Genomic DNA, 25,184 nt, shown 5'->3' with positions numbered 1-25,184 from the left:
AAATCCATGAGCCTATATCTTGCTCCATGCATACACAGAGACTGAGAAAATGACAGGTGCACTCAAATGTACTATAGACGGAATTCTTGATGTCAGAATTCTATTTTGGAAGGTTGCATTGTGTTGAGCTTTCTGAGGAAAAAACGATATATTTCTTTGCCACTGCGGGAAAAAAGTAGTAAAAAATGAAACATTTTCATTTGCTGCAAGGAATGCCATGTATATTTTCATTAGGGAAGTGAAAAATAAAAACACCCACAGCACTTGGTATTCCCAGGCAGTCTCCCAACCCAGTACTAATCAAGCCTCACCCTGCTTAGCTTCCGAGATCTGACGGGATCGGGCGCTTTCAAGGTAGTATGGCTGTAGGTGGAGATTGCTGTCTCATGATATCCTCTCATTCTTAAATCCATGAGCCTATATCTTGCTCCATGCATACACAGAGACTGAGAAAATGACAGGTGCACTCAAATGTACTATAGACGGAATTCTTGATGTCAGAATTCTATTTTGGAAGGTTGCATTGTGTTGAACTTTCTGAGGAAAAAACGATATATTTCTTTTCCACTGCGGGAAAAAAGTAGTAAAAAATTTCAGAGGTGCCTATATTCAACCTCCTCCTGTTTGGATTTGAACTCACTACCTCTTCCAAGTATCAGCTTGAACACTGCACACCCCAACTCTGGGAGCCACAAGCTCACCATATAACATGCTAAGTGTTCTGAGGCCTGTATGATATATTTCTAAATGACATGGGAGGCATAAGTGTATTATTGTGACCGTTAAAACAAATACATTCTTGAAGAATTACCTTAAATGGAGAAATTAAATCAGAGACTGAGAAAATGACAGGTGCACTCAAATGTACTATAGACGGAATTCTTGATGTCAGAATTCTATTTTGGAAGGTTGCATTGTGTTGAACTTTCAGAGAAAAAAACGATATATTTCTTTGCCACTGCGGGAAAAAAGTAACAAGAAATGAAACATTTTCATTTGCTGCGAGGAATGCCATGTATATTTTCATTAGGGAAGCGAAAAATAAAAACACCTACAGCACCTGGTATTCCCAGGCAGTCTCCCAACCCAGTACTAATCAAGCCTCACCCTGCTTAGCTTCCGAGATCTGACGGGATCGGGCGCTTTCAAGGTAGTATGGCCGTAGGTGGAGATTGCTGTCTCATGATATCCTCTCATTCTTAAATCCATGAGCCTATATCTTGCTCCATGCATACACAGAGACTGAGAAAATGACAGGTGCACTCAAATGTACTATAGACGGAATTCTTGATGTCAGAATTCTATTTTGGAAGGTTGCATTGTGTTGAGCTTTCTGAGGAAAAAACGATATATTTCTTTGCCACTGCGGGAAAAAAGTAGTAAAAAATGAAACATTTTCATTTGCTGCAAGGAATGCCATGTATATTTTCATTAGGGAAGCGAAAAATAAAAACACCCACAGCACTTGGTATTCCCAGGCAGTCTCCCAACCCAGTACTAATCAAGCCTCACCCTGCTTAGCTTCCGAGATCTGACGGGATCGGGCGCTTTCAAGGTAGTATGGCTGTAGGTGGAGATTGCTGTCTCATGATATCCTCTCATTCTTAAATCCATGAGCCTATATCTTGCTCCATGCATACACAGAGACTGAGAAAATGACAGGTGCACTCAAATGTACTATAGACGGAATTCTTGATGTCAGAATTCTATTTTGGAAGGTTGCATTGTGTTGAGCTTTCTGAGGAAAAAACGATATATTTCTTTGCCAATGCAGGAAAAAAGTAGCAAGAAATGAAACATTTTCATTTGCTGCGAGGAATGCCATGTATATTTTCATTAGGGAAGCGAAAAATAAAAACACCTACAGCACCTGGTATTCCCAGGCAGTCTTCCAACCCAGTACTAATCAAGCCTCACCCTGCTTAGCTTCCGAGATCTGACGGGATCGGGCGCTTTCAAGGTAGTATGGCCGTAGGTGGAGATTGCTGTCTCATGATATCCTCTCATTCTTAAATCCATGAGCCTATATCTTGCTCCATGCATACACAGAGACTGAGAAAATGACAGGTGCACTCAAATGTACTATAGACGGAATTCTTGATGTCAGAATTCTATTTTGGAAGGTTGCATTGTGTTGTGCTTTCTGAGGAAAAAACGATATATTTCTTTGCCACTGCGGGAAAAAAGTAGTAAAAAATGAAACATTTTCATTTGCTGCAAGGAATGCCATGTATATTTTCATTAGGGAAGTGAAAAATAAAAACACCCACAGCACTTGGTATTCCCAGGCAGTCTCCCAACCCAGTACTAATCAAGCCTCACCCTGCTTAGCTTCCGAGATCTGACGGGATCGGGCGCTTTCAAGGTAGTATGGCCGCAGGTGGAGATTGTTGTCTCATGATATCCTCTCATTCTTAAATCCATGAGCCTATATCTTGCTCCATGCATACACAGAGACTGAGAAAATGACAGGTGCACTCAAATGTACTATAGACGGAATTCTTGATGTCAGAATTCTATTTTGGAAGGTTGCATTGTGTTGAACTTTCAGAGAAAAAAACGATATATTTCTTTGCCACTGCGGGAAAAAAGTAACAAGAAATGAAACATTTTCATTTGCTGCGAGGAATGCCATGTATATTTTCATTAGGGAAGCGAAAAATAAAAACACCTACAGCACCTGGTATTCCCAGGCAGTCTCCCAACCCAGTACTAATCAAGCCTCACCCTGCTTAGCTTCCGAGATCTGACGGGATCGGGCGCTTTCAAGGTAGTATGGCCGTAGGTGGAGATTGCTGTCTCATGATATCCTCTCATTCTTAAATCCATGAGCCTATATCTTGCTCCATGCATACACAGAGACTGAGAAAATGACAGGTGCACTCAAATGTACTATAGACGGAATTCTTGATGTCAGAATTCTATTTTGGAAGGTTGCATTGTGTTGAGCTTTCTGAGGAAAAAACGATATATTTCTTTGCCACTGCGGGAAAAAAGTAGCAAGAAATGAAACATTTTCATTTGCTGCGAGGAATGCCATGTATATTTTCATTAGGGAAGCGAAAAATAAAAACACCTACAGCACCTGGTATTCCCAGGCAGTCTTCCAACCCAGTACTAATCAAGCCTCGACCTGCTTAGCTTCCGAGATCTGACGGGATCGGGCGCTTTCAAGGTAGTATGGCCGTAGGTGGAGATTGCTGTCTCATGATATCCTCTCATTCTTAAATCCATGAGCCTATATCTTGCTCCATGCATACACAGAGACTGAGAAAATGACAGGTGCACTCAAATGTACTATAGACGGAATTCTTGATGTCAGAATTCTATTTTGGAAGGTTGCATTGTGTTGTGCTTTCTGAGGAAAAAACGATATATTTCTTTGCCACTGCGGGAAAAAAGTAGTAAAAAATGAAACATTTTCATTTGCTGCAAGGAATGCCATGTATATTTTCATTAGGGAAGTGAAAAATAAAAACACCCACAGCACTTGGTATTCCCAGGCAGTCTCCCAACCCAGTACTAATCAAGCCTCACCCTGCTTAGCTTCCGAGATCTGACGGGATCGGGCGCTTTCAAGGTAGTATGGCTGTAGGTGGAGATTGCTGTCTCATGATATCCTCTCATTCTTAAATCCATGAGCCTATATCTTGCTCCATGCATACACAGAGACTGAGAAAATGACAGGTGCACTCAAATGTACTATAGACGGAATTCTTGATGTCAGAATTCTATTTTGGAAGGTTGCATTGTGTTGAACTTTCTGAGGAAAAAACGATATATTTCTTTTCCACTGCGGGAAAAAAGTAGTAAAAAATTTCAGAGGTGCCTATATTCAACCTCCTCCTGTTTGGATTTGAACTCACTACCTCTTCCAAGTATCAGCTTGAACACTGCACACCCCAACTCTGGGAGCCACAAGCTCACCATATAACATGCTAAGTGTTCTGAGGCCTGTATGATATATTTCTAAATGACATGGGAGGCATAAGTGTATTATTGTGACCGTTAAAACAAATACATTCTTGAAGAATTACCTTAAATGGAGAAATTAAATCAGAGACTGAGAAAATGACAGGTGCACTCAAATGTACTATAGACGGAATTCTTGATGTCAGAATTCTATTTTGGAAGGTTGCATTGTGTTGAACTTTCAGAGAAAAAAACGATATATTTCTTTGCCACTGCGGGAAAAAAGTAACAAGAAATGAAACATTTTCATTTGCTGCGAGGAATGCCATGTATATTTTCATTAGGGAAGCGAAAAATAAAAACACCTACAGCACCTGGTATTCCCAGGCAGTCTCCCAACCCAGTACTAATCAAGCCTCACCCTGCTTAGCTTCCGAGATCTGACGGGATCGGGCGCTTTCAAGGTAGTATGGCCGTAGGTGGAGATTGCTGTCTCATGATATCCTCTCATTCTTAAATCCATGAGCCTATATCTTGCTCCATGCATACACAGAGACTGAGAAAATGACAGGTGCACTCAAATGTACTATAGACGGAATTCTTGATGTCAGAATTCTATTTTGGAAGGTTGCATTGTGTTGAGCTTTCTGAGGAAAAAACGATATATTTCTTTGCCACTGCGGGAAAAAAGTAGTAAAAAATGAAACATTTTCATTTGCTGCAAGGAATGCCATGTATATTTTCATTAGGGAAGCGAAAAATAAAAACACCCACAGCACTTGGTATTCCCAGGCAGTCTCCCAACCCAGTACTAATCAAGCCTCACCCTGCTTAGCTTCCGAGATCTGACGGGATCGGGCGCTTTCAAGGTAGTATGGCTGTAGGTGGAGATTGCTGTCTCATGATATCCTCTCATTCTTAAATCCATGAGCCTATATCTTGCTCCATGCATACACAGAGACTGAGAAAATGACAGGTGCACTCAAATGTACTATAGACGGAATTCTTGATGTCAGAATTCTATTTTGGAAGGTTGCATTGTGTTGAGCTTTCTGAGGAAAAAACGATATATTTCTTTGCCAATGCGGGAAAAAAGTAGCAAGAAATGAAACATTTTCATTTGCTGCGAGGAATGCCATGTATATTTTCATTAGGGAAGCGAAAAATAAAAACACCTACAGCACCTGGTATTCCCAGGCAGTCTTCCAACCCAGTACTAATCAAGCCTCACCCTGCTTAGCTTCCGAGATCTGACGGGATCGGGCGCTTTCAAGGTAGTATGGCTGTAGGTGGAGATTGCTGTCTCATGATATCCTCTCATTCTTAAATCCATGAGCCTATATCTTGCTCCATGCATACACAGAGACTGAGAAAATGACAGGTGCACTCAAATGTACTATAGACGCAATTCTTGATGTCAGAATTCTATTTTGGAAGGTTGCATTGTGTTGAACTTTCTGAGGAAAAAACGATATATTTCTTTTCCACTGCGGGAAAAAAGTAGTAAAAAATTTCAGAGGTGCCTACAGTATATTCAACCTCCTCCTGTTTGGATTTGAACTCACTACCTCTTCCAAGTATCAGCTTGAACACTGCACACCCCAACTCTGGGAGCCACAAGCTCACCATATAACATGCTAAGTGTTCTGAGGCCTGTATGATATATTTCTAAATGACATGGGAGGCATAAGTGTATTATTGTGACCGTTAAAACAAATACATTCTTGAAGAATTACCTTAAATGGAGAAATTAAATCAGAGACTGAGAAAATGACAGGTGCACTCAAATGTACTATAGACGGAATTCTTGATGTCAGAATTCTATTTTGGAAGGTTGCATTGTGTTGAACTTTCAGAGAAAAAAACGATATATTTCTTTGCCACTGCGGGAAAAAAGTAGCAAGAAATGAAACATTTTCATTTGCTGCGAGGAATGCCATGTATATTTTCATTAGGGAAGCGAAAAATAAAAACACCTACAGCACCTGGTATTCCCAGGCAGTCTTCCAACCCAGTACTAATCAAGCCTCACCCTGCTTAGCTTCCGAGATCTGACGGGATCGGGCGCTTTCAAGGTAGTATGGCCGTAGGTGGAGATTGCTGTCTCATGATATCCTCTCATTCTTAAATCCATGAGCCTATATCTTGCTCCATGCATACACAGAGACTGAGAAAATGACAGGTGCACTCAAATGTACTATAGACGGAATTCTTGATGTCAGAATTCTATTTTGGAAGGTTGCATTGTGTTGTGCTTTCTGAGGAAAAAACGATATATTTCTTTGCCACTGCGGGAAAAAAGTAGTAAAAAATGAAACATTTTCATTTGCTGCAAGGAATGCCATGTATATTTTCATTAGGGAAGTGAAAAATAAAAACACCCACAGCACTTGGTATTCCCAGGCAGTCTCCCAACCCAGTACTAATCAAGCCTCACCCTGCTTAGCTTCCGAGATCTGACGGGATCGGGCGCTTTCAAGGTAGTATGGCCGCAGGTGGAGATTGTTGTCTCATGATATCCTCTCATTCTTAAATCCATGAGCCTATATCTTGCTCCATGCATACACAGAGACTGAGAAAATGACAGGTGCACTCAAATGTACTATAGACGGAATTCTTGATGTCAGAATTCTATTTTGGAAGGTTGCATTGTGTTGAACTTTCAGAGAAAAAAACGATATATTTCTTTGCCACTGCGGGAAAAAAGTAACAAGAAATGAAACATTTTCATTTGCTGCGAGGAATGCCATGTATATTTTCATTAGGGAAGCGAAAAATAAAAACACCTACAGCACCTGGTATTCCCAGGCAGTCTCCCAACCCAGTACTAATCAAGCCTCACCCTGCTTAGCTTCCGAGATCTGACGGGATCGGGCGCTTTCAAGGTAGTATGGCCGTAGGTGGAGATTGCTGTCTCATGATATCCTCTCATTCTTAAATCCATGAGCCTATATCTTGCTCCATGCATACACAGAGACTGAGAAAATGACAGGTGCACTCAAATGTACTATAGACGGAATTCTTGATGTCAGAATTCTATTTTGGAAGGTTGCATTGTGTTGAGCTTTCTGAGGAAAAAACGATATATTTCTTTGCCACTGCGGGAAAAAAGTAGCAAGAAATGAAACATTTTCATTTGCTGCGAGGAATGCCATGTATATTTTCATTAGGGAAGCGAAAAATAAAAACACCTACAGCACCTGGTATTCCCAGGCAGTCTTCCAACCCAGTACTAATCAAGCCTCGACCTGCTTAGCTTCCGAGATCTGACGGGATCGGGCGCTTTCAAGGTAGTATGGCCGTAGGTGGAGATTGCTGTCTCATGATATCCTCTCATTCTTAAATCCATGAGCCTATATCTTGCTCCATGCATACACAGAGACTGAGAAAATGACAGGTGCACTCAAATGTACTATAGACGGAATTCTTGATGTCAGAATTCTATTTTGGAAGGTTGCATTGTGTTGTGCTTTCTGAGGAAAAAACGATATATTTCTTTGCCACTGCGGGAAAAAAGTAGTAAAAAATGAAACATTTTCATTTGCTGCAAGGAATGCCATGTATATTTTCATTAGGGAAGTGAAAAATAAAAACACCCACAGCACTTGGTATTCCCAGGCAGTCTCCCAACCCAGTACTAATCAAGCCTCACCCTGCTTAGCTTCCGAGATCTGACGGGATCGGGCGCTTTCAAGGTAGTATGGCTGTAGGTGGAGATTGCTGTCTCATGATATCCTCTCATTCTTAAATCCATGAGCCTATATCTTGCTCCATGCATACACAGAGACTGAGAAAATGACAGGTGCACTCAAATGTACTATAGACGGAATTCTTGATGTCAGAATTCTATTTTGGAAGGTTGCATTGTGTTGAACTTTCTGAGGAAAAAACGATATATTTCTTTTCCACTGCGGGAAAAAAGTAGTAAAAAATTTCAGAGGTGCCTATATTCAACCTCCTCCTGTTTGGATTTGAACTCACTACCTCTTCCAAGTATCAGCTTGAACACTGCACACCCCAACTCTGGGAGCCACAAGCTCACCATATAACATGCTAAGTGTTCTGAGGCCTGTATGATATATTTCTAAATGACATGGGAGGCATAAGTGTATTATTGTGACCGTTAAAACAAATACATTCTTGAAGAATTACCTTAAATGGAGAAATTAAATCAGAGACTGAGAAAATGACAGGTGCACTCAAATGTACTATAGACGGAATTCTTGATGTCAGAATTCTATTTTGGAAGGTTGCATTGTGTTGAACTTTCAGAGAAAAAAACGATATATTTCTTTGCCACTGCGGGAAAAAAGTAACAAGAAATGAAACATTTTCATTTGCTGCGAGGAATGCCATGTATATTTTCATTAGGGAAGCGAAAAATAAAAACACCTACAGCACCTGGTATTCCCAGGCAGTCTCCCAACCCAGTACTAATCAAGCCTCACCCTGCTTAGCTTCCGAGATCTGACGGGATCGGGCGCTTTCAAGGTAGTATGGCCGTAGGTGGAGATTGCTGTCTCATGATATCCTCTCATTCTTAAATCCATGAGCCTATATCTTGCTCCATGCATACACAGAGACTGAGAAAATGACAGGTGCACTCAAATGTACTATAGACGGAATTCTTGATGTCAGAATTCTATTTTGGAAGGTTGCATTGTGTTGAGCTTTCTGAGGAAAAAACGATATATTTCTTTGCCACTGCGGGAAAAAAGTAGTAAAAAATGAAACATTTTCATTTGCTGCAAGGAATGCCATGTATATTTTCATTAGGGAAGCGAAAAATAAAAACACCCACAGCACTTGGTATTCCCAGGCAGTCTCCCAACCCAGTACTAATCAAGCCTCACCCTGCTTAGCTTCCGAGATCTGACGGGATCGGGCGCTTTCAAGGTAGTATGGCTGTAGGTGGAGATTGCTGTCTCATGATATCCTCTCATTCTTAAATCCATGAGCCTATATCTTGCTCCATGCATACACAGAGACTGAGAAAATGACAGGTGCACTCAAATGTACTATAGACGGAATTCTTGATGTCAGAATTCTATTTTGGAAGGTTGCATTGTGTTGAGCTTTCTGAGGAAAAAACGATATATTTCTTTGCCAATGCGGGAAAAAAGTAGCAAGAAATGAAACATTTTCATTTGCTGCGAGGAATGCCATGTATATTTTCATTAGGGAAGCGAAAAATAAAAACACCTACAGCACCTGGTATTCCCAGGCAGTCTTCCAACCCAGTACTAATCAAGCCTCACCCTGCTTAGCTTCCGAGATCTGACGGGATCGGGCGCTTTCAAGGTAGTATGGCCGTAGGTGGAGATTGCTGTCTCATGATATCCTCTCATTCTTAAATCCATGAGCCTATATCTTGCTCCATGCATACACAGAGACTGAGAAAATGACAGGTGCACTCAAATGTACTATAGACGGAATTCTTGATGTCAGAATTCTATTTTGGAAGGTTGCATTGTGTTGTGCTTTCTGAGGAAAAAACGATATATTTCTTTGCCACTGCGGGAAAAAAGTAGTAAAAAATGAAACATTTTCATTTGCTGCAAGGAATGCCATGTATATTTTCATTAGGGAAGTGAAAAATAAAAACACCCACAGCACTTGGTATTCCCAGGCAGTCTCCCAACCCAGTACTAATCAAGCCTCACCCTGCTTAGCTTCCGAGATCTGACGGGATGGGGCGCTTTCAAGGTAGTATGGCTGTAGGTGGAGATTGCTGTCTCATGATATCCTCTCATTCTTAAATCCATGAGCCTATATCTTGCTCCATGCATACACAGAGACTGAGAAAATGACAGGTGCACTCAAATGTACTATAGACGGAATTCTTGATGTCAGAATTCTATTTTGGAAGGTTGCATTGTGTTGAGCTTTCTGAGGAAAAAACGATATATTTCTTTGCCAATGCGGGAAAAAAGTAGCAAGAAATGAAACATTTTCATTTGCTGCGAGGAATGCCATGTATATTTTCATTAGGGAAGCGAAAAATAAAAACACCTACAGCACCTGGTATTCCCAGGCAGTCTTCCAACCCAGTACTAATCAAGCCTCACCCTGCTTAGCTTCCGAGATCTGACGGGATCGGGCGCTTTCAAGGTAGTATGGCCGTAGGTGGAGATTGCTGTCTCATGATATCCTCTCATTCTTAAATCCATGAGCCTATATCTTGCTCCATGCATACACAGAGACTGAGAAAATGACAGGTGCACTCAAATGTACTATAGACGGAATTCTTGATGTCAGAATTCTATTTTGGAAGGTTGCATTGTGTTGTGCTTTCTGAGGAAAAAACGATATATTTCTTTGCCACTGCGGGAAAAAAGTAGTAAAAAATGAAACATTTTCATTTGCTGCAAGGAATGCCATGTATATTTTCATTAGGGAAGTGAAAAATAAAAACACCCACAGCACTTGGTATTCCCAGGCAGTCTCCCAACCCAGTACTAATCAAGCCTCACCCTGCTTAGCTTCCGAGATCTGACGGGATCGGGCGCTTTCAAGGTAGTATGGCTGTAGGTGGAGATTGCTGTCTCATGATATCCTCTCATTCTTAAATCCATGAGCCTATATCTTGCTCCATGCATACACAGAGACTGAGAAAATGACAGGTGCACTCAAATGTACTATAGACGGAATTCTTGATGTCAGAATTCTATTTTGGAAGGTTGCATTGTGTTGAGCTTTCTGAGGAAAAAACGATATATTTCTTTGCCAATGCGGGAAAAAAGTAGCAAGAAATGAAACATTTTCATTTGCTGCGAGGAATGCCATGTATATTTTCATTAGGGAAGCGAAAAATAAAAACACCTACAGCACCTGGTATTCCCAGGCAGTCTTCCAACCCAGTACTAATCAAGCCTCACCCTGCTTAGCTTCCGAGATCTGACGGGATCGGGCGCTTTCAAGGTAGTATGGCCGTAGGTGGAGATTGCTGTCTCATGATATCCTCTCATTCTTAAATCCATGAGCCTATATCTTGCTCCATGCATACACAGAGACTGAGAAAATGACAGGTGCACTCAAATGTACTATAGACGGAATTCTTGATGTCAGAATTCTATTTTGGAAGGTTGCATTGTGTTGTGCTTTCTGAGGAAAAAACGATATATTTCTTTGCCACTGCGGGAAAAAAGTAGTAAAAAATGAAACATTTTCATTTGCTGCAAGGAATGCCATGTATATTTTCATTAGGGAAGTGAAAAATAAAAACACCCACAGCACTTGGTATTCCCAGGCAGTCTCCCAACCCAGTACTAATCAAGCCTCACCCTGCTTAGCTTCCGAGATCTGACGGGATGGGGCGCTTTCAAGGTAGTATGGCTGTAGGTGGAGATTGCTGTCTCATGATATCCTCTCATTCTTAAATCCATGAGCCTATATCTTGCTCCATGCATACACAGAGACTGAGAAAATGACAGGTGCACTCAAATGTACTATAGACGGAATTCTTGATGTCAGAATTCTATTTTGGAAGGTTGCATTGTGTTGAGCTTTCTGAGGAAAAAACGATATATTTCTTTGCCAATGCGGGAAAAAAGTAGCAAGAAATGAAACATTTTCATTTGCTGCGAGGAATGCCATGTATATTTTCATTAGGGAAGCGAAAAATAAAAACACCTACAGCACCTGGTATTCCCAGGCAGTCTTCCAACCCAGTACTAATCAAGCCTCACCCTGCTTAGCTTCCGAGATCTGACGGGATCGGGCGCTTTCAAGGTAGTATGGCCGTAGGTGGAGATTGCTGTCTCATGATATCCTCTCATTCTTAAATCCATGAGCCTATATCTTGCTCCATGCATACACAGAGACTGAGAAAATGACAGGTGCACTCAAATGTACTATAGACGGAATTCTTGATGTCAGAATTCTATTTTGGAAGGTTGCATTGTGTTGTGCTTTCTGAGGAAAAAACGATATATTTCTTTGCCACTGCGGGAAAAAAGTAGTAAAAAATGAAACATTTTCATTTGCTGCAAGGAATGCCATGTATATTTTCATTAGGGAAGTGAAAAATAAAAACACCCACAGCACTTGGTATTCCCAGGCAGTCTCCCAACCCAGTACTAATCAAGCCTCACCCTGCTTAGCTTCCGAGATCTGACGGGATCGGGCGCTTTCAAGGTAGTATGGCTGTAGGTGGAGATTGCTGTCTCATGATATCCTCTCATTCTTAAATCCATGAGCCTATATCTTGCTCCATGCATACACAGAGACTGAGAAAATGACAGGTGCACTCAAATGTACTATAGACGCAATTCTTGATGTCAGAATTCTATTTTGGAAGGTTGCATTGTGTTGAACTTTCTGAGGAAAAAACGATATATTTCTTTTCCACTGCGGGAAAAAAGTAGTAAAAAATTTCAGAGGTGCCTACAGTATATTCAACCTCCTCCTGTTTGGATTTGAACTCACTACCTCTTCCAAGTATCAGCTTGAACACTGCACACCCCAACTCTGGGAGCCACAAGCTCACCATATAACATGCTAAGTGTTCTGAGGCCTGTATGATATATTTCTAAATGACATGGGAGGCATAAGTGTATTATTGTGACCGTTAAAACAAATACATTCTTGAAGAATTACCTTAAATGGAGAAATTAAATCAGAGACTGAGAAAATGACAGGTGCACTCAAATGTACTATAGACGGAATTCTTGATGTCAGAATTCTATTTTGGAAGGTTGCATTGTGTTGAACTTTCAGAGAAAAAAACGATATATTTCTTTGCCACTGCGGGAAAAAAGTAACAAGAAATGAAACATTTTCATTTGCTGCGAGGAATGCCATGTATATTTTCATTAGGGAAGCGAAAAATAAAAACACCTACAGCACCTGGTATTCCCAGGCAGTCTCCCAACCCAGTACTAATCAAGCCTCACCCTGCTTAGCTTCCGAGATCTGACGGGATCGGGCGCTTTCAAGGTAGTATGGCCGTAGGTGGAGATTGCTGTCTCATGATATCCTCTCATTCTTAAATCCATGAGCCTATATCTTGCTCCATGCATACACAGAGACTGAGAAAATGACAGGTGCACTCAAATGTACTATAGACGGAATTCTTGATGTCAGAATTCTATTTTGGAAGGTTGCATTGTGTTGAGCTTTCTGAGGAAAAAACGATATATTTCTTTGCCACTGCGGGAAAAAAGTAGTAAAAAATGAAACATTTTCATTTGCTGCAAGGAATGCCATGTATATTTTCATTAGGGAAGCGAAAAATAAAAACACCCACAGCACTTGGTATTCCCAGGCAGTCTCCCAACCCAGTACTAATCAAGCCTCACCCTGCTTAGCTTCCGAGATCTGACGGGATCGGGCGCTTTCAAGGTAGTATGGCTGTAGGTGGAGATTGCTGTCTCATGATATCCTCTCATTCTTAAATCCATGAGCCTATATCTTGCTCCATGCATACACAGAGACTGAGAAAATGACAGGTGCACTCAAATGTACTATAGACGGAATTCTTGATGTCAGAATTCTATTTTGGAAGGTTGCATTGTGTTGAGCTTTCTGAGGAAAAAACGATATATTTCTTTGCCACTGCGGGAAAAAAGTAGCAAGAAATGAAACATTTTCATTTGCTGCGAGGAATGCCATGTATATTTTCATTAGGGAAGCGAAAAATAAAAACACCTACAGCACCTGGTATTCCCAGGCAGTCTTCCAACCCAGTACTAATCAAGCCTCACCCTGCTTAGCTTCCGAGATCTGACGGGATCGGGCGCTTTCAAGGTAGTATGGCCGTAGGTGGAGATTGCTGTCTCATGATATCCTCTCATTCTTAAATCCATGAGCCTATATCTTGCTCCATGCATACACAGAGACTGAGAAAATGACAGGTGCACTCAAATGTACTATAGACGGAATTCTTGATGTCAGAATTCTATTTTGGAAGGTTGCATTGTGTTGTGCTTTCTGAGGAAAAAACGATATATTTCTTTGCCACTGCGGGAAAAAAGTAGTAAAAAATGAAACATTTTCATTTGCTGCAAGGAATGCCATGTATATTTTCATTAGGGAAGTGAAAAATAAAAACACCCACAGCACTTGGTATTCCCAGGCAGTCTCCCAACCCAGTACTAATCAAGCCTCACCCTGCTTAGCTTCCGAGATCTGACGGGATCGGGCGCTTTCAAGGTAGTATGGCTGTAGGTGGAGATTGCTGTCTCATGATATCCTCTCATTCTTAAATCCATGAGCCTATATCTTGCTCCATGCATACACAGAGACTGAGAAAATGACAGGTGCACTCAAATGTACTATAGACGGAATTCTTGATGTCAGAATTCTATTTTGGAAGGTTGCATTGTGTTGAACTTTCTGAGGAAAAAACGATATATTTCTTTTCCACTGCGGGAAAAAAGTAGTAAAAAATTTCAGAGGTGCCTACAGTATATTCAACCTCCTCCTGTTTGGATTTGAACTCACTACCTCTTCCAAGTATCAGCTTGAACACTGCACACCCCAACTCTGGGAGCCACAAGCTCACCATATAACATGCTAAGTGTTCTGAGGCCTGTATGATATATTTCTAAATGACATGGGAGGCATAAGTGTATTATTGTGACCGTTAAAACAAATACATTCTTGAAGAATTACCTTAAATGGAGAAATTAAATCAGAGACTGAGAAAATGACAGGTGCACTCAAATGTACTATAGACGGAATTCTTGATGTCAGAATTCTATTTTGGAAGGTTGCATTGTGTTGAACTTTCAGAGAAAAAAACGATATATTTCTTTGCCACTGCGGGAAAAAAGTAACAAGAAATGAAACATTTTCATTTGCTGCGAGGAATGCCATGTATATTTTCATTAGGGAAGCGAAAAATAAAAACACCTACAGCACCTGGTATTCCCAGGCAGTCTCCCAACCCAGTACTAATCAAGCCTCACCCTGCTTAGCTTCCGAGATCTGACGGGATCGGGCGCTTTCAAGGTAGTATGGCCGTAGGTGGAGATTGCTGTCTCATGATATCCTCTCATTCTTAAATCCATGAGCCTATATCTTGCTCCATGCATACACAGAGACTGAGAAAATGACAGGTGCACTCAAATGTACTATAGACGGAATTCTTGATGTCAGAATTCTATTTTGGAAGGTTGCATTGTGTTGAGCTTTCTGAGGAAAAAACGATATATTTCTTTGCCACTGCGGGAAAAAAGTAGTAAAAAATGAAACATTTTCATTTGCTGCAAGGAATGCCATGTATATTTTCATTAGGGAAGCGAAAAATAAAAACACCCACAGCACTTGGTATTCCCAGGCAGTCTCCCAACCCAGTACTAATCAAGCCTCACCCTGCTTAGCTTCCGAGATCTGACGGGATCGGGCGCTTTCAAGGTAGTATGGCTGTAGGTGGAGATTGCTGTCTCATGATATCCTCTCATTCTTAAATCCATGAGCCTATATCTTGCTCCATGCATACACAGAGACTGAGAAAATGACAGGTGCACTCAAATGTACTATAGACGGAATTCTTGATGTCAGAATTCTATTTTGGAAGGTTGCATTGTGTTGAGCTTTCTGAGGAAAAAACGATATATTTCTTTGCCACTGCGGGAAAAAAGTAGCAAGAAATGAAACATTTTCATTTGCTGCGAGGAATGCCATGTATATTTTCATTAGGGAAGCGAAAAATAAAAACACCTACAGCACCTGGTATTCCCAGGCAGTCTTCCAACCCAGTACTAATCAAGCCTCACTCTGCTTAGCTTCCGAGATCTGACGGGATCGGGCGCTTTCAAGGTAGTATGGCCGTAGGTGGAGATTGCTGTCTCATGATATCCTCTCATTCTTAAATCCATGAGCCTATATCTTGCTCCATGCATACACAGAGACTGAGAAAATGACAGGTGCACTCAAATGTACTATAGACGGAATTCTTGATGTCAGAATTCTATTTTGGAAGGTTGCATTGTGTTGAACTTTCAGAGAAAAAAACGATATATTTCTTTGCCACTGCGGGAAAAAAGTAACAAGAAATGAAACATTTTCATTTGCTGCGAGGAATGCCATGTATATTTTCATTAGGGAAGCGAAAAATAAAAACACCTACAGCACCTGGTATTCCCAGGCAGTCTCCCAACCCAGTACTAATCAAGCCTCACCCTGCTTAGCTTCCGAGATCTGACGGGATCGGGCGCTTTCAAGGTAGTATGGCCGTAGGTGGAGATTGCTGTCTCATGATATCCTCTCATTCTTAAATCCATGAGCCTATATCTTGCTCCATGCATACACAGAGACTGAGAAAATGACAGGTGCACTCAAATGTACTATAGACGGAATTCTTGATGTCAGAATTCTATTTTGGAAGGTTGCATTGTGTTGAGCTTTCTGAGGAAAAAACGATATATTTCTTTGCCACTGCGGGAAAAAAGTAGTAAAAAATGAAACATTTTCATTTGCTGCAAGGAATGCCATGTATATTTTCATTAGGGAAGCGAAAAATAAAAACACCCACAGCACTTGGTATTCCCAGGCAGTCTCCCAACCCAGTACTAATCAAGCCTCACCCTGCTTAGCTTCCGAGATCTGACGGGATCGGGCGCTTTCAAGGTAGTATGGCTGTAGGTGGAGATTGCTGTCTCATGATATCCTCTCATTCTTAAATCCATGAGCCTATATCTTGCTCCATGCATACACAGAGACTGAGAAAATGACAGGTGCACTCAAATGTACTATAGACGGAATTCTTGATGTCAGAATTCTATTTTGGAAGGTTGCATTGTGTTGAGCTTTCTGAGGAAAAAACGATATATTTCTTTGCCACTGCGGGAAAAAAGTAGCAAGAAATGAAACATTTTCATTTGCTGCGAGGAATGCCATGTATATTTTCATTAGGGAAGCGAAAAATAAAAACACCTACAGCACCTGGTATTCCCAGGCAGTCTTCCAACCCAGTACTAATCAAGCCTCACCCTGCTTAGCTTCCGAGATCTGACGGGATCGGGCGCTTTCAAGGTAGTATGGCCGTAGGTGGAGATTGCTGTCTCATGATATCCTCTCATTCTTAAATCCATGAGCCTATATCTTGCTCCATGCATACACAGAGACTGAGAAAATGACAGGTGCACTCAAATGTACTATAGACGGAATTCTTGATGTCAGAATTCTATTTTGGAAGGTTGCATTGTGTTGTGCTTTCTGAGGAAAAAACGATATATTTCTTTGCCACTGCGGGAAAAAAGTAGTAAAAAATGAAACATTTTCATTTGCTGCAAGGAATGCCATGTATATTTTCATTAGGGAAGTGAAAAATAAAAACACCCACAGCACTTGGTATTCCCAGGCAGTCTCCCAACCCAGTACTAATCAAGCCTCACCCTGCTTAGCTTCCGAGATCTGACGGGATCGGGCGCTTTCAAGGTAGTATGGCCGCAGGTGGAGATTGTTGTCTCATGATATCCTCTCATTCTTAAATCCATGAGCCTATATCTTGCTCCATGCATACACAGAGACTGAGAAAATGACAGGTGCACTCAAATGTACTATAGACGGAATTCTTGATGTCAGAATTCTATTTTGGAAGGTTGCATTGTGTTGTGCTTTCTGAGGAAAAAACGATATATTTCTTTGCCACTGCGGGAAAAAAGTAGTAAAAAATGAAACATTTTCATTTGCTGCAAGGAATGCCATGTATATTTTCATTAGGGAAGTGAAAAATAAAAACACCCACAGCACTTGGTATTCCCAGGCAGTCTCCCAACCCAGTACTAATCAAGCCTCACCCTGCTTAGCTTCCGAGATCTGACGGGATCGGGCGCTTTCAAGGTAGTATGGCTGTAGGTGGAGATTGCTGTCTCATGATATCCTCTCATTCTTAAATCCATGAGCCTATATCTTGCTCCATGCATACACAGAGACTGAGAAAATGACAGGTGCACTCAAATGTACTATAGACGGAATTCTTGATGTCAGAATTCTATTTTGGAAGGTTGCATTGTGTTGAGCTTTCTGAGGAAAAAACGATATATTTCTTTGCCACTGCGGGAAAAAAGTAGCAAGAAATGAAACATTTTCATTTGCTGCGAGGAATGCCATGTATATTTTCATTAGGGAAGCGAAAAATAAAAACACCTACAGCACCTGGTATTCCCAGGCAGTCTTCCAACCCAGTACTAATCAAGCCTCACCCTGCTTAGCTTCCGAGATCTGACGGGATCGGGCGCTTTCAAGGTAGTATGGCCGTAGGTGGAGATTGCTGTCTCATGATATCCTCTCATTCTTAAATCCATGAGCCTATATCTTGCTCCATGCATACACAGAGACTGAGAAAATGACAGGTGCACTCAAATGTACTATAGACGGAATTCTTGATGTCAGAATTCTATTTTGGAAGGTTGCATTGTGTTGTGCTTTCTGAGGAAAAAACGATATATTTCTTTGCCACTGCGGGAAAAAAGTAGTAAAAAATGAAACATTTTCATTTGCTGCAAGGAATGCCATGTATATTTTCATTAGGGAAGTGAAAAATAAAAACACCCACAGCACTTGGTATTCCCAGGCAGTCTCCCAACCCAGTACTAATCAAGCCTCACCCTGCTTAGCTTCCGAGATCTGACGGGATCGGGCGCTTTCAAGGTAGTATGGCCGCAGGTGGAGATTGTTGTCTCATGATATCCTCTCATTCTTAAATCCATGAGCCTATATCTTGCTCCATGCATACACAGAGACTGAGAAAATGACAGGTGCACTCAAATGTACTATAGACGGAATTCTTGATGTCAGAATTCTATTTTGGAAGGTTGCATTGTGTTGTGCTTTCTGAGGAAAAAACGATATATTTCTTTGCCACTGCGGGAAAAAAGTAGTAAAAAATGAAACATTTTCATTTGCTGCAAGGAATGCCATGTATATTTTCATTAGGGAAGTGAAAAATAAAAACACCCACAGCACTTGGTATTCCCAGGCAGTCTCCCAACCCAGTACTAATCAAGCCTCACCCTGCTTAGCTTCCGAGATCTGACGGGATCGGGCGCTTTCAAGGTAGTATGGCTGTAGGTGGAGATTGCTGTCTCATGATATCCTCTCATTCTTAAATCCATGAGCCTATATCTTGCTCCATGCATACACAGAGACTGAGAAAATGACAGGTGCACTCAAATGTACTATAGACGGAATTCTTGATGTCAGAATTCTATTTTGGAAGGTTGCATTGTGTTGAACTTTCTGAGGAAAAAACGATATATTTCTTTTCCACTGCGGGAAAAAAGTAGTAAAAAATTTCAGAGGTGCCTACAGTATATTCAACCTCCTCCTGTTTGGATTTGAACTCACTACCTCTTCCAAGTATCAGCTTGAACACTGCACACCCCAACTCTGGGAGCCACAAGCTCACCATATAACATGCTAAGTGTTCTGAGGCCTGTATGATATATTTCTAAATGACATGGGAGGCATAAGTGTATTATTGTGACCGTTAAAACAAATACATTCTTGAAGAATTACCTTAAATGGAGAAATTAAATCAGAGACTGAGAAAATGACAGGTGCACTCAAATGTACTATAGACGGAATTCTTGATGTCAGAATTCTATTTTGGAAGGTTGCATTGTGTTGAACTTTCAGAGAAAAAAACGATATATTTCTTTGCCACTGCGGGAAAAAAGTAACAAGAAATGAAACATTTTCATTTGCTGCGAGGAATGCCATGTATATTTTCATTAGGGAAGCGAAAAATAAAAACACCTACAGCACCTGGTATTCCCAGGCAGTCTCCCAACCCAGTACTAATCAAGCCTCACCCTGCTTAGCTTCCGAGATCTGACGGGATCGGGCGCTTTCAAGGTAGTATGGCCGTAGGTGGAGATTGCTGTCTCATGATATCCTCTCATTCTTAAATCCATGAGCCTATATCTTGCTCCATGCATACACAGAGACTGAGAAAATGACAGGTGCACTCAAATGTACTATAGACGGAATTCTTGATGTCAGAATTCTATTTTGGAAGGTTGCATTGTGTTGAGCTTTCTGAGGAAAAAACGATATATTTCTTTGCCACTGCGGGAAAAAAGTAGTAAAAAATGAAACATTTTCATTTGCTGCAAGGAATGCCATGTATATTTTCATTAGGGAAGCGAAAAATAAAAACACCCACAGCACTTGGTATTCCCAGGCAGTCTCCCAACCCAGTACTAATCAAGCCTCACCCTGCTTAGCTTCCGAGATCTGACGGGATCGGGCGCTTTCAAGGTAGTATGGCTGTAGGTGGAGATTGCTGTCTCATGATATCCTCTCATTCTTAAATCCATGAGCCTATATCTTGCTCCATGCATACACAGAGACTGAGAAAATGACAGGTGCACTCAAATGTACTATAGACGGAATTCTTGATGTCAGAATTCTATTTTGGAAGGTTGCATTGTGTTGAGCTTTCTGAGGAAAAAACGATATATTTCTTTGCCACTGCGGGAAAAAAGTAGCAAGAAATGAAACATTTTCATTTGCTGCGAGGAATGCCATGTATATTTTCATTAGGGAAGCGAAAAATAAAAACACCTACAGCACCTGGTATTCCCAGGCAGTCTTCCAACCCAGTACTAATCAAGCCTCACTCTGCTTAGCTTCCGAGATCTGACGGGATCGGGCGCTTTCAAGGTAGTATGGCCGTAGGTGGAGATTGCTGTCTCATGATATCCTCTCATTCTTAAATCCATGAGCCTATATCTTGCTCCATGCATACACAGAGACTGAGAAAATGACAGGTGCACTCAAATGTACTATAGACGGAATTCTTGATGTCAGAATTCTATTTTGGAAGGTTGCATTGTGTTGAACTTTCAGAGAAAAAAACGATATATTTCTTTGCCACTGCGGGAAAAAAGTAACAAGAAATGAAACATTTTCATTTGCTGCGAGGAATGCCATGTATATTTTCATTAGGGAAGCGAAAAATAAAAACACCTACAGCACCTGGTATTCCCAGGCAGTCTCCCAACCCAGTACTAATCAAGCCTCACCCTGCTTAGCTTCCGAGATCTGACGGGATCGGGCGCTTTCAAGGTAGTATGGCCGTAGGTGGAGATTGCTGTCTCATGATATCCTCTCATTCTTAAATCCATGAGCCTATATCTTGCTCCATGCATACACAGAGACTGAGAAAATGACAGGTGCACTCAAATGTACTATAGACGGAATTCTTGATGTCAGAATTCTATTTTGGAAGGTTGCATTGTGTTGAGCTTTCTGAGGAAAAAACGATATATTTCTTTGCCACTGCGGGAAAAAAGTAGTAAAAAATGAAACATTTTCATTTGCTGCAAGGAATGCCATGTATATTTTCATTAGGGAAGCGAAAAATAAAAACACCCACAGCACTTGGTATTCCCAGGCAGTCTCCCAACCCAGTACTAATCAAGCCTCACCCTGCTTAGCTTCCGAGATCTGACGGGATCGGGCGCTTTCAAGGTAGTATGGCTGTAGGTGGAGATTGCTGTCTCATGATATCCTCTCATTCTTAAATCCATGAGCCTATATCTTGCTCCATGCATACACAGAGACTGAGAAAATGACAGGTGCACTCAAATGTACTATAGACGGAATTCTTGATGTCAGAATTCTATTTTGGAAGGTTGCATTGTGTTGAGCTTTCTGAGGAAAAAACGATATATTTCTTTGCCACTGCGGGAAAAAAGTAGCAAGAAATGAAACATTTTCATTTGCTGCGAGGAATGCCATGTATATTTTCATTAGGGAAGCGAAAAATAAAAACACCTACAGCACCTGGTATTCCCAGGCAGTCTTCCAACCCAGTACTAATCAAGCCTCACCCTGCTTAGCTTCCGAGATCTGACGGGATCGGGCGCTTTCAAGGTAGTATGGCCGTAGGTGGAGATTGCTGTCTCATGATATCCTCTCATTCTTAAATCCATGAGCCTATATCTTGCTCCATGCATACACAGAGACTGAGAAAATGACAGGTGCACTCAAATGTACTATAGACGGAATTCTTGATGTCAGAATTCTATTTTGGAAGGTTGCATTGTGTTGTGCTTTCTGAGGAAAAAACGATATATTTCTTTGCCACTGCGGGAAAAAAGTAGTAAAAAATGAAACATTTTCATTTGCTGCAAGGAATGCCATGTATATTTTCATTAGGGAAGTGAAAAATAAAAACACCCACAGCACTTGGTATTCCCAGGCAGTCTCCCAACCCAGTACTAATCAAGCCTCACCCTGCTTAGCTTCCGAGATCTGACGGGATCGGGCGCTTTCAAGGTAGTATGGCCGCAGGTGGAGATTGTTGTCTCATGATATCCTCTCATTCTTAAATCCATGAGCCTATATCTTGCTCCATGCATACACAGAGACTGAGAAAATGACAGGTGCACTCAAATGTACTATAGACGGAATTCTTGATGTCAGAATTCTATTTTGGAAGGTTGCATTGTGTTGAACTTTCTGAGGAAAAAACGATATATTTCTTTTCCACTGCGGGAAAAAAGTAGTAAAAAATTTCAGAGGTGCCTATATTCAACCTCCTCCTGTTTGGATTTGAACTCACTACCTCTTCCAAGTATCAGCTTGAACACTGCACACCCCAACTCTGGGAGCCACAAGCTCACCATATAACATGCTAAGTGTTCTGAGGCCTGTATGATATATTTCTAAATGACATGGGAGGCATAAGTATATTATTGTGACCGTTAAAACAAATACATTCTTGAAGAATTACCTTAAATGGAGAAATTAAATCAGAGACTGAGAAAATGACAGGTGCACTCAAATGTACTATAGACGGAATTCTTGATGTCAGAATTCTATTTTGGAAGGTTGCATTGTGTTGAACTTTCAGAGAAAAAAACGATATATTTCTTTGCCACTGCGGGAAAAAAGTAACAAGAAATTAAACATTTTCATTTGCTGCGAGGAATGCCATGTATATTTTCATTAGGGAAGCGAAAAATAAAAACACCTACAGCACCTGGTATTCCCAGGCAGTCTCCCAACCCAGTACTAATCAAGCCTCACCCTGCTTAGCTTCCGAGATCTGACGGGATCGGGCGCTTTCAAGGTAGTATGGCCGCAGGTGGAGATTGTTGTCTCATGATATCCTCTCATTCTTAAATCCATGAGCCTATATCTTGCTCCATGCATACACAGAGACTGAGAAAATGACAGGTGCACTCAAATGTACTATAGACGGAATTCTTGATGTCAGAATTCTATTTTGGAAGGTTGCATTGTGTTGTGCTTTCTGAGGAAAAAACGATATATTTCTTTGCCACTGCGGGAAAAAAGTAGTAAAAAATGAAACATTTTCATTTGCTGCAAGGAATGCCATGTATATTTTCATTAGGGAAGTGAAAAATAAAAACACCCACAGCACTTGGTATTCCCAGGCAGTCTCCCAACCCAGTACTAATCAAGCCTCACCCTGCTTAGCTTCCGAGATCTGACGGGATCGGGCGCTTTCAAGGTAGTATGGCCGCAGGTGGAGATTGTTGTCTCATGATATCCTCTCATTCTTAAATCCATGAGCCTATATCTTGCTCCATGCATACACAGAGACTGAGAAAATGACAGGTGCACTCAAATGTACTATAGACGGATTTCTTGATGTCAGAATTCTATTTTGGAAGGTTGCATTGTGTTGAACTTTCTGAGGAAAAAACGATATATTTCTTTTCCACTGCGGGAAAAAAGTAACAAGAAATGAAACATTTTCATTTGCTGCGAGGAATGCCATGTATATTTTCATTAGGGAAGCGAAAAATAAAAACACCTACAGCACCTGGTATTCCCAGGCAGTCTTCCAACCCAGTACTAATCAAGCCTCACTCTGCTTAGCTTCCGAGATCTGACGGGATCGGGCGCTTTCAAGGTAGTATGGCCGTAGGTGGAGATTGCTGTCTCATGATATCCTCTCATTCTTAAATCCATGAGCCTATATCTTGCTCCATGCATACACAGAGACTGAGAAAATGACAGGTGCACTCAAATGTACTATAGACGGAATTCTTGATGTCAGAATTCTATTTTGGAAGGTTGCATTGTGTTGAACTTTCAGAGAAAAAAACGATATATTTCTTTGCCACTGCGGGAAAAAAGTAACAAGAAATGAAACATTTTCATTTGCTGCGAGGAATGCCATGTATATTTTCATTAGGGAAGCGAAAAATAAAAACACCTACAGCACCTGGTATTCCCAGGCAGTCTCCCAACCCAGTACTAATCAAGCCTCACCCTGCTTAGCTTCCGAGATCTGACGGGATCGGGCGCTTTCAAGGTAGTATGGCCGTAGGTGGAGATTGCTGTCTCATGATATCCTCTCATTCTTAAATCCATGAGCCTATATCTTGCTCCATGCATACACAGAGACTGAGAAAATGACAGGTGCACTCAAATGTACTATAGACGGAATTCTTGATGTCAGAATTCTATTTTGGAAGGTTGCATTGTGTTGAGCTTTCTGAGGAAAAAACGATATATTTCTTTGCCACTGCGGGAAAAAAGTAGTAAAAAATGAAACATTTTCATTTGCTGCAAGGAATGCCATGTATATTTTCATTAGGGAAGCGAAAAATAAAAACACCCACAGCACTTGGTATTCCCAGGCAGTCTCCCAACCCAGTACTAATCAAGCCTCACCCTGCTTAGCTTCCGAGATCTGACGGGATCGGGCGCTTTCAAGGTAGTATGGCTGTAGGTGGAGATTGCTGTCTCATGATATCCTCTCATTCTTAAATCCATGAGCCTATATCTTGCTCCATGCATACACAGAGACTGAGAAAATGACAGGTGCACTCAAATGTACTATAGACGGAATTCTTGATGTCAGAATTCTATTTTGGAAGGTTGCATTGTGTTGAGCTTTCTGAGGAAAAAACGATATATTTCTTTGCCACTGCGGGAAAAAAGTAGCAAGAAATGAAACATTTTCATTTGCTGCGAGGAATGCCATGTATATTTTCATTAGGGAAGCGAAAAATAAAAACACCTACAGCACCTGGTATTCCCAGGCAGTCTTCCAACCCAGTACTAATCAAGCCTCACCCTGCTTAGCTTCCGAGATCTGACGGGATCGGGCGCTTTCAAGGTAGTATGGCCGTAGGTGGAGATTGCTGTCTCATGATATCCTCTCATTCTTAAATCCATGAGCCTATATCTTGCTCCATGCATACACAGAGACTGAGAAAATGACAGGTGCACTCAAATGTACTATAGACGGAATTCTTGATGTCAGAATTCTATTTTGGAAGGTTGCATTGTGTTGTGCTTTCTGAGGAAAAAACGATATATTTCTTTGCCACTGC

At 41.1% G+C, this 25,184-nt stretch overlaps 54 non-coding genes across 54 annotated transcripts; all 54 read right to left on the bottom strand.

Annotated features, from left to right (window-relative positions):
- Positions 1 to 252: 252 nt before the first annotated feature.
- On the bottom strand, positions 253 to 371 carry LOC142477399 (5S ribosomal RNA). The gene has a single exon (XR_012792358.1). It is a non-coding gene; the product is annotated as a 5S ribosomal RNA (ribosomal RNA).
- Positions 372 to 1,048: 677 nt separating this feature from the next.
- On the bottom strand, positions 1,049 to 1,167 carry LOC142477371 (5S ribosomal RNA). Its single transcript, XR_012792330.1, has one exon. It is a non-coding gene; the product is annotated as a 5S ribosomal RNA (ribosomal RNA).
- A 286-nt stretch (positions 1,168 to 1,453) lies between these two features.
- Positions 1,454 to 1,572, bottom strand: LOC142477397 (5S ribosomal RNA). The gene has a single exon (XR_012792355.1). It is a non-coding gene; the product is annotated as a 5S ribosomal RNA (ribosomal RNA).
- A 286-nt stretch (positions 1,573 to 1,858) lies between these two features.
- Positions 1,859 to 1,977, bottom strand: LOC142477336 (5S ribosomal RNA). The gene has a single exon (XR_012792298.1). It is a non-coding gene; the product is annotated as a 5S ribosomal RNA (ribosomal RNA).
- Positions 1,978 to 2,263: 286 nt separating this feature from the next.
- Positions 2,264 to 2,382, bottom strand: LOC142477315 (5S ribosomal RNA). The gene has a single exon (XR_012792277.1). It is a non-coding gene; the product is annotated as a 5S ribosomal RNA (ribosomal RNA).
- Positions 2,383 to 2,668: 286 nt separating this feature from the next.
- LOC142477370 (5S ribosomal RNA) lies at positions 2,669 to 2,787 on the bottom strand. Its single transcript, XR_012792329.1, has one exon. It is a non-coding gene; the product is annotated as a 5S ribosomal RNA (ribosomal RNA).
- Positions 2,788 to 3,073: 286 nt separating this feature from the next.
- On the bottom strand, positions 3,074 to 3,192 carry LOC142477354 (5S ribosomal RNA). The gene has a single exon (XR_012792315.1). It is a non-coding gene; the product is annotated as a 5S ribosomal RNA (ribosomal RNA).
- A 286-nt stretch (positions 3,193 to 3,478) lies between these two features.
- LOC142477396 (5S ribosomal RNA) lies at positions 3,479 to 3,597 on the bottom strand. Its single transcript, XR_012792354.1, has one exon. It is a non-coding gene; the product is annotated as a 5S ribosomal RNA (ribosomal RNA).
- A 677-nt stretch (positions 3,598 to 4,274) lies between these two features.
- Positions 4,275 to 4,393, bottom strand: LOC142477369 (5S ribosomal RNA). Its single transcript, XR_012792328.1, has one exon. It is a non-coding gene; the product is annotated as a 5S ribosomal RNA (ribosomal RNA).
- A 286-nt stretch (positions 4,394 to 4,679) lies between these two features.
- On the bottom strand, positions 4,680 to 4,798 carry LOC142477395 (5S ribosomal RNA). The gene has a single exon (XR_012792353.1). It is a non-coding gene; the product is annotated as a 5S ribosomal RNA (ribosomal RNA).
- A 286-nt stretch (positions 4,799 to 5,084) lies between these two features.
- On the bottom strand, positions 5,085 to 5,203 carry LOC142477337 (5S ribosomal RNA). Its single transcript, XR_012792299.1, has one exon. It is a non-coding gene; the product is annotated as a 5S ribosomal RNA (ribosomal RNA).
- A 682-nt stretch (positions 5,204 to 5,885) lies between these two features.
- LOC142477335 (5S ribosomal RNA) lies at positions 5,886 to 6,004 on the bottom strand. Its single transcript, XR_012792297.1, has one exon. It is a non-coding gene; the product is annotated as a 5S ribosomal RNA (ribosomal RNA).
- Positions 6,005 to 6,290: 286 nt separating this feature from the next.
- LOC142477314 (5S ribosomal RNA) lies at positions 6,291 to 6,409 on the bottom strand. Its single transcript, XR_012792276.1, has one exon. It is a non-coding gene; the product is annotated as a 5S ribosomal RNA (ribosomal RNA).
- A 286-nt stretch (positions 6,410 to 6,695) lies between these two features.
- On the bottom strand, positions 6,696 to 6,814 carry LOC142477368 (5S ribosomal RNA). Its single transcript, XR_012792327.1, has one exon. It is a non-coding gene; the product is annotated as a 5S ribosomal RNA (ribosomal RNA).
- Positions 6,815 to 7,100: 286 nt separating this feature from the next.
- LOC142477353 (5S ribosomal RNA) lies at positions 7,101 to 7,219 on the bottom strand. Its single transcript, XR_012792314.1, has one exon. It is a non-coding gene; the product is annotated as a 5S ribosomal RNA (ribosomal RNA).
- Positions 7,220 to 7,505: 286 nt separating this feature from the next.
- On the bottom strand, positions 7,506 to 7,624 carry LOC142477394 (5S ribosomal RNA). The gene has a single exon (XR_012792352.1). It is a non-coding gene; the product is annotated as a 5S ribosomal RNA (ribosomal RNA).
- A 677-nt stretch (positions 7,625 to 8,301) lies between these two features.
- On the bottom strand, positions 8,302 to 8,420 carry LOC142477367 (5S ribosomal RNA). Its single transcript, XR_012792326.1, has one exon. It is a non-coding gene; the product is annotated as a 5S ribosomal RNA (ribosomal RNA).
- A 286-nt stretch (positions 8,421 to 8,706) lies between these two features.
- LOC142477393 (5S ribosomal RNA) lies at positions 8,707 to 8,825 on the bottom strand. The gene has a single exon (XR_012792351.1). It is a non-coding gene; the product is annotated as a 5S ribosomal RNA (ribosomal RNA).
- A 286-nt stretch (positions 8,826 to 9,111) lies between these two features.
- LOC142477333 (5S ribosomal RNA) lies at positions 9,112 to 9,230 on the bottom strand. The gene has a single exon (XR_012792295.1). It is a non-coding gene; the product is annotated as a 5S ribosomal RNA (ribosomal RNA).
- A 286-nt stretch (positions 9,231 to 9,516) lies between these two features.
- LOC142477343 (5S ribosomal RNA) lies at positions 9,517 to 9,635 on the bottom strand. The gene has a single exon (XR_012792305.1). It is a non-coding gene; the product is annotated as a 5S ribosomal RNA (ribosomal RNA).
- Positions 9,636 to 9,921: 286 nt separating this feature from the next.
- LOC142477332 (5S ribosomal RNA) lies at positions 9,922 to 10,040 on the bottom strand. The gene has a single exon (XR_012792294.1). It is a non-coding gene; the product is annotated as a 5S ribosomal RNA (ribosomal RNA).
- A 286-nt stretch (positions 10,041 to 10,326) lies between these two features.
- On the bottom strand, positions 10,327 to 10,445 carry LOC142477392 (5S ribosomal RNA). The gene has a single exon (XR_012792350.1). It is a non-coding gene; the product is annotated as a 5S ribosomal RNA (ribosomal RNA).
- A 286-nt stretch (positions 10,446 to 10,731) lies between these two features.
- On the bottom strand, positions 10,732 to 10,850 carry LOC142477331 (5S ribosomal RNA). The gene has a single exon (XR_012792293.1). It is a non-coding gene; the product is annotated as a 5S ribosomal RNA (ribosomal RNA).
- A 286-nt stretch (positions 10,851 to 11,136) lies between these two features.
- On the bottom strand, positions 11,137 to 11,255 carry LOC142477342 (5S ribosomal RNA). The gene has a single exon (XR_012792304.1). It is a non-coding gene; the product is annotated as a 5S ribosomal RNA (ribosomal RNA).
- A 286-nt stretch (positions 11,256 to 11,541) lies between these two features.
- Positions 11,542 to 11,660, bottom strand: LOC142477330 (5S ribosomal RNA). Its single transcript, XR_012792292.1, has one exon. It is a non-coding gene; the product is annotated as a 5S ribosomal RNA (ribosomal RNA).
- Positions 11,661 to 11,946: 286 nt separating this feature from the next.
- LOC142477391 (5S ribosomal RNA) lies at positions 11,947 to 12,065 on the bottom strand. Its single transcript, XR_012792349.1, has one exon. It is a non-coding gene; the product is annotated as a 5S ribosomal RNA (ribosomal RNA).
- Positions 12,066 to 12,747: 682 nt separating this feature from the next.
- LOC142477366 (5S ribosomal RNA) lies at positions 12,748 to 12,866 on the bottom strand. The gene has a single exon (XR_012792325.1). It is a non-coding gene; the product is annotated as a 5S ribosomal RNA (ribosomal RNA).
- Positions 12,867 to 13,152: 286 nt separating this feature from the next.
- On the bottom strand, positions 13,153 to 13,271 carry LOC142477390 (5S ribosomal RNA). Its single transcript, XR_012792348.1, has one exon. It is a non-coding gene; the product is annotated as a 5S ribosomal RNA (ribosomal RNA).
- A 286-nt stretch (positions 13,272 to 13,557) lies between these two features.
- LOC142477329 (5S ribosomal RNA) lies at positions 13,558 to 13,676 on the bottom strand. Its single transcript, XR_012792291.1, has one exon. It is a non-coding gene; the product is annotated as a 5S ribosomal RNA (ribosomal RNA).
- Positions 13,677 to 13,962: 286 nt separating this feature from the next.
- On the bottom strand, positions 13,963 to 14,081 carry LOC142477389 (5S ribosomal RNA). The gene has a single exon (XR_012792347.1). It is a non-coding gene; the product is annotated as a 5S ribosomal RNA (ribosomal RNA).
- Positions 14,082 to 14,763: 682 nt separating this feature from the next.
- LOC142477365 (5S ribosomal RNA) lies at positions 14,764 to 14,882 on the bottom strand. Its single transcript, XR_012792324.1, has one exon. It is a non-coding gene; the product is annotated as a 5S ribosomal RNA (ribosomal RNA).
- A 286-nt stretch (positions 14,883 to 15,168) lies between these two features.
- LOC142477388 (5S ribosomal RNA) lies at positions 15,169 to 15,287 on the bottom strand. The gene has a single exon (XR_012792346.1). It is a non-coding gene; the product is annotated as a 5S ribosomal RNA (ribosomal RNA).
- Positions 15,288 to 15,573: 286 nt separating this feature from the next.
- On the bottom strand, positions 15,574 to 15,692 carry LOC142477341 (5S ribosomal RNA). Its single transcript, XR_012792303.1, has one exon. It is a non-coding gene; the product is annotated as a 5S ribosomal RNA (ribosomal RNA).
- A 286-nt stretch (positions 15,693 to 15,978) lies between these two features.
- Positions 15,979 to 16,097, bottom strand: LOC142477363 (5S ribosomal RNA). Its single transcript, XR_012792322.1, has one exon. It is a non-coding gene; the product is annotated as a 5S ribosomal RNA (ribosomal RNA).
- A 286-nt stretch (positions 16,098 to 16,383) lies between these two features.
- On the bottom strand, positions 16,384 to 16,502 carry LOC142477386 (5S ribosomal RNA). Its single transcript, XR_012792344.1, has one exon. It is a non-coding gene; the product is annotated as a 5S ribosomal RNA (ribosomal RNA).
- Positions 16,503 to 16,788: 286 nt separating this feature from the next.
- On the bottom strand, positions 16,789 to 16,907 carry LOC142477328 (5S ribosomal RNA). The gene has a single exon (XR_012792290.1). It is a non-coding gene; the product is annotated as a 5S ribosomal RNA (ribosomal RNA).
- Positions 16,908 to 17,193: 286 nt separating this feature from the next.
- LOC142477313 (5S ribosomal RNA) lies at positions 17,194 to 17,312 on the bottom strand. Its single transcript, XR_012792275.1, has one exon. It is a non-coding gene; the product is annotated as a 5S ribosomal RNA (ribosomal RNA).
- Positions 17,313 to 17,598: 286 nt separating this feature from the next.
- On the bottom strand, positions 17,599 to 17,717 carry LOC142477385 (5S ribosomal RNA). Its single transcript, XR_012792343.1, has one exon. It is a non-coding gene; the product is annotated as a 5S ribosomal RNA (ribosomal RNA).
- Positions 17,718 to 18,003: 286 nt separating this feature from the next.
- LOC142477327 (5S ribosomal RNA) lies at positions 18,004 to 18,122 on the bottom strand. Its single transcript, XR_012792289.1, has one exon. It is a non-coding gene; the product is annotated as a 5S ribosomal RNA (ribosomal RNA).
- A 286-nt stretch (positions 18,123 to 18,408) lies between these two features.
- Positions 18,409 to 18,527, bottom strand: LOC142477311 (5S ribosomal RNA). The gene has a single exon (XR_012792273.1). It is a non-coding gene; the product is annotated as a 5S ribosomal RNA (ribosomal RNA).
- Positions 18,528 to 18,813: 286 nt separating this feature from the next.
- LOC142477384 (5S ribosomal RNA) lies at positions 18,814 to 18,932 on the bottom strand. The gene has a single exon (XR_012792342.1). It is a non-coding gene; the product is annotated as a 5S ribosomal RNA (ribosomal RNA).
- Positions 18,933 to 19,614: 682 nt separating this feature from the next.
- Positions 19,615 to 19,733, bottom strand: LOC142477362 (5S ribosomal RNA). Its single transcript, XR_012792321.1, has one exon. It is a non-coding gene; the product is annotated as a 5S ribosomal RNA (ribosomal RNA).
- A 286-nt stretch (positions 19,734 to 20,019) lies between these two features.
- Positions 20,020 to 20,138, bottom strand: LOC142477383 (5S ribosomal RNA). Its single transcript, XR_012792341.1, has one exon. It is a non-coding gene; the product is annotated as a 5S ribosomal RNA (ribosomal RNA).
- A 286-nt stretch (positions 20,139 to 20,424) lies between these two features.
- On the bottom strand, positions 20,425 to 20,543 carry LOC142477340 (5S ribosomal RNA). Its single transcript, XR_012792302.1, has one exon. It is a non-coding gene; the product is annotated as a 5S ribosomal RNA (ribosomal RNA).
- Positions 20,544 to 20,829: 286 nt separating this feature from the next.
- On the bottom strand, positions 20,830 to 20,948 carry LOC142477361 (5S ribosomal RNA). The gene has a single exon (XR_012792320.1). It is a non-coding gene; the product is annotated as a 5S ribosomal RNA (ribosomal RNA).
- Positions 20,949 to 21,234: 286 nt separating this feature from the next.
- LOC142477381 (5S ribosomal RNA) lies at positions 21,235 to 21,353 on the bottom strand. The gene has a single exon (XR_012792340.1). It is a non-coding gene; the product is annotated as a 5S ribosomal RNA (ribosomal RNA).
- Positions 21,354 to 21,639: 286 nt separating this feature from the next.
- Positions 21,640 to 21,758, bottom strand: LOC142477326 (5S ribosomal RNA). Its single transcript, XR_012792288.1, has one exon. It is a non-coding gene; the product is annotated as a 5S ribosomal RNA (ribosomal RNA).
- Positions 21,759 to 22,044: 286 nt separating this feature from the next.
- LOC142477309 (5S ribosomal RNA) lies at positions 22,045 to 22,163 on the bottom strand. The gene has a single exon (XR_012792272.1). It is a non-coding gene; the product is annotated as a 5S ribosomal RNA (ribosomal RNA).
- A 677-nt stretch (positions 22,164 to 22,840) lies between these two features.
- Positions 22,841 to 22,959, bottom strand: LOC142477298 (5S ribosomal RNA). Its single transcript, XR_012792261.1, has one exon. It is a non-coding gene; the product is annotated as a 5S ribosomal RNA (ribosomal RNA).
- A 286-nt stretch (positions 22,960 to 23,245) lies between these two features.
- Positions 23,246 to 23,364, bottom strand: LOC142477308 (5S ribosomal RNA). The gene has a single exon (XR_012792271.1). It is a non-coding gene; the product is annotated as a 5S ribosomal RNA (ribosomal RNA).
- Positions 23,365 to 23,650: 286 nt separating this feature from the next.
- Positions 23,651 to 23,769, bottom strand: LOC142477339 (5S ribosomal RNA). Its single transcript, XR_012792301.1, has one exon. It is a non-coding gene; the product is annotated as a 5S ribosomal RNA (ribosomal RNA).
- A 286-nt stretch (positions 23,770 to 24,055) lies between these two features.
- LOC142477360 (5S ribosomal RNA) lies at positions 24,056 to 24,174 on the bottom strand. The gene has a single exon (XR_012792319.1). It is a non-coding gene; the product is annotated as a 5S ribosomal RNA (ribosomal RNA).
- A 286-nt stretch (positions 24,175 to 24,460) lies between these two features.
- Positions 24,461 to 24,579, bottom strand: LOC142477380 (5S ribosomal RNA). The gene has a single exon (XR_012792339.1). It is a non-coding gene; the product is annotated as a 5S ribosomal RNA (ribosomal RNA).
- A 286-nt stretch (positions 24,580 to 24,865) lies between these two features.
- LOC142477325 (5S ribosomal RNA) lies at positions 24,866 to 24,984 on the bottom strand. The gene has a single exon (XR_012792287.1). It is a non-coding gene; the product is annotated as a 5S ribosomal RNA (ribosomal RNA).
- Positions 24,985 to 25,184: the final 200 nt, after the last annotated feature.

This window comes from Ascaphus truei, unplaced genomic scaffold (assembly GCF_040206685.1).
Source record: "Ascaphus truei isolate aAscTru1 unplaced genomic scaffold, aAscTru1.hap1 HAP1_SCAFFOLD_2066, whole genome shotgun sequence".
Lineage (NCBI taxonomy): Eukaryota > Metazoa > Chordata > Amphibia > Anura > Ascaphidae > Ascaphus > Ascaphus truei.
This window is presented reverse-complemented; position numbering and strand designations above follow the sequence as displayed.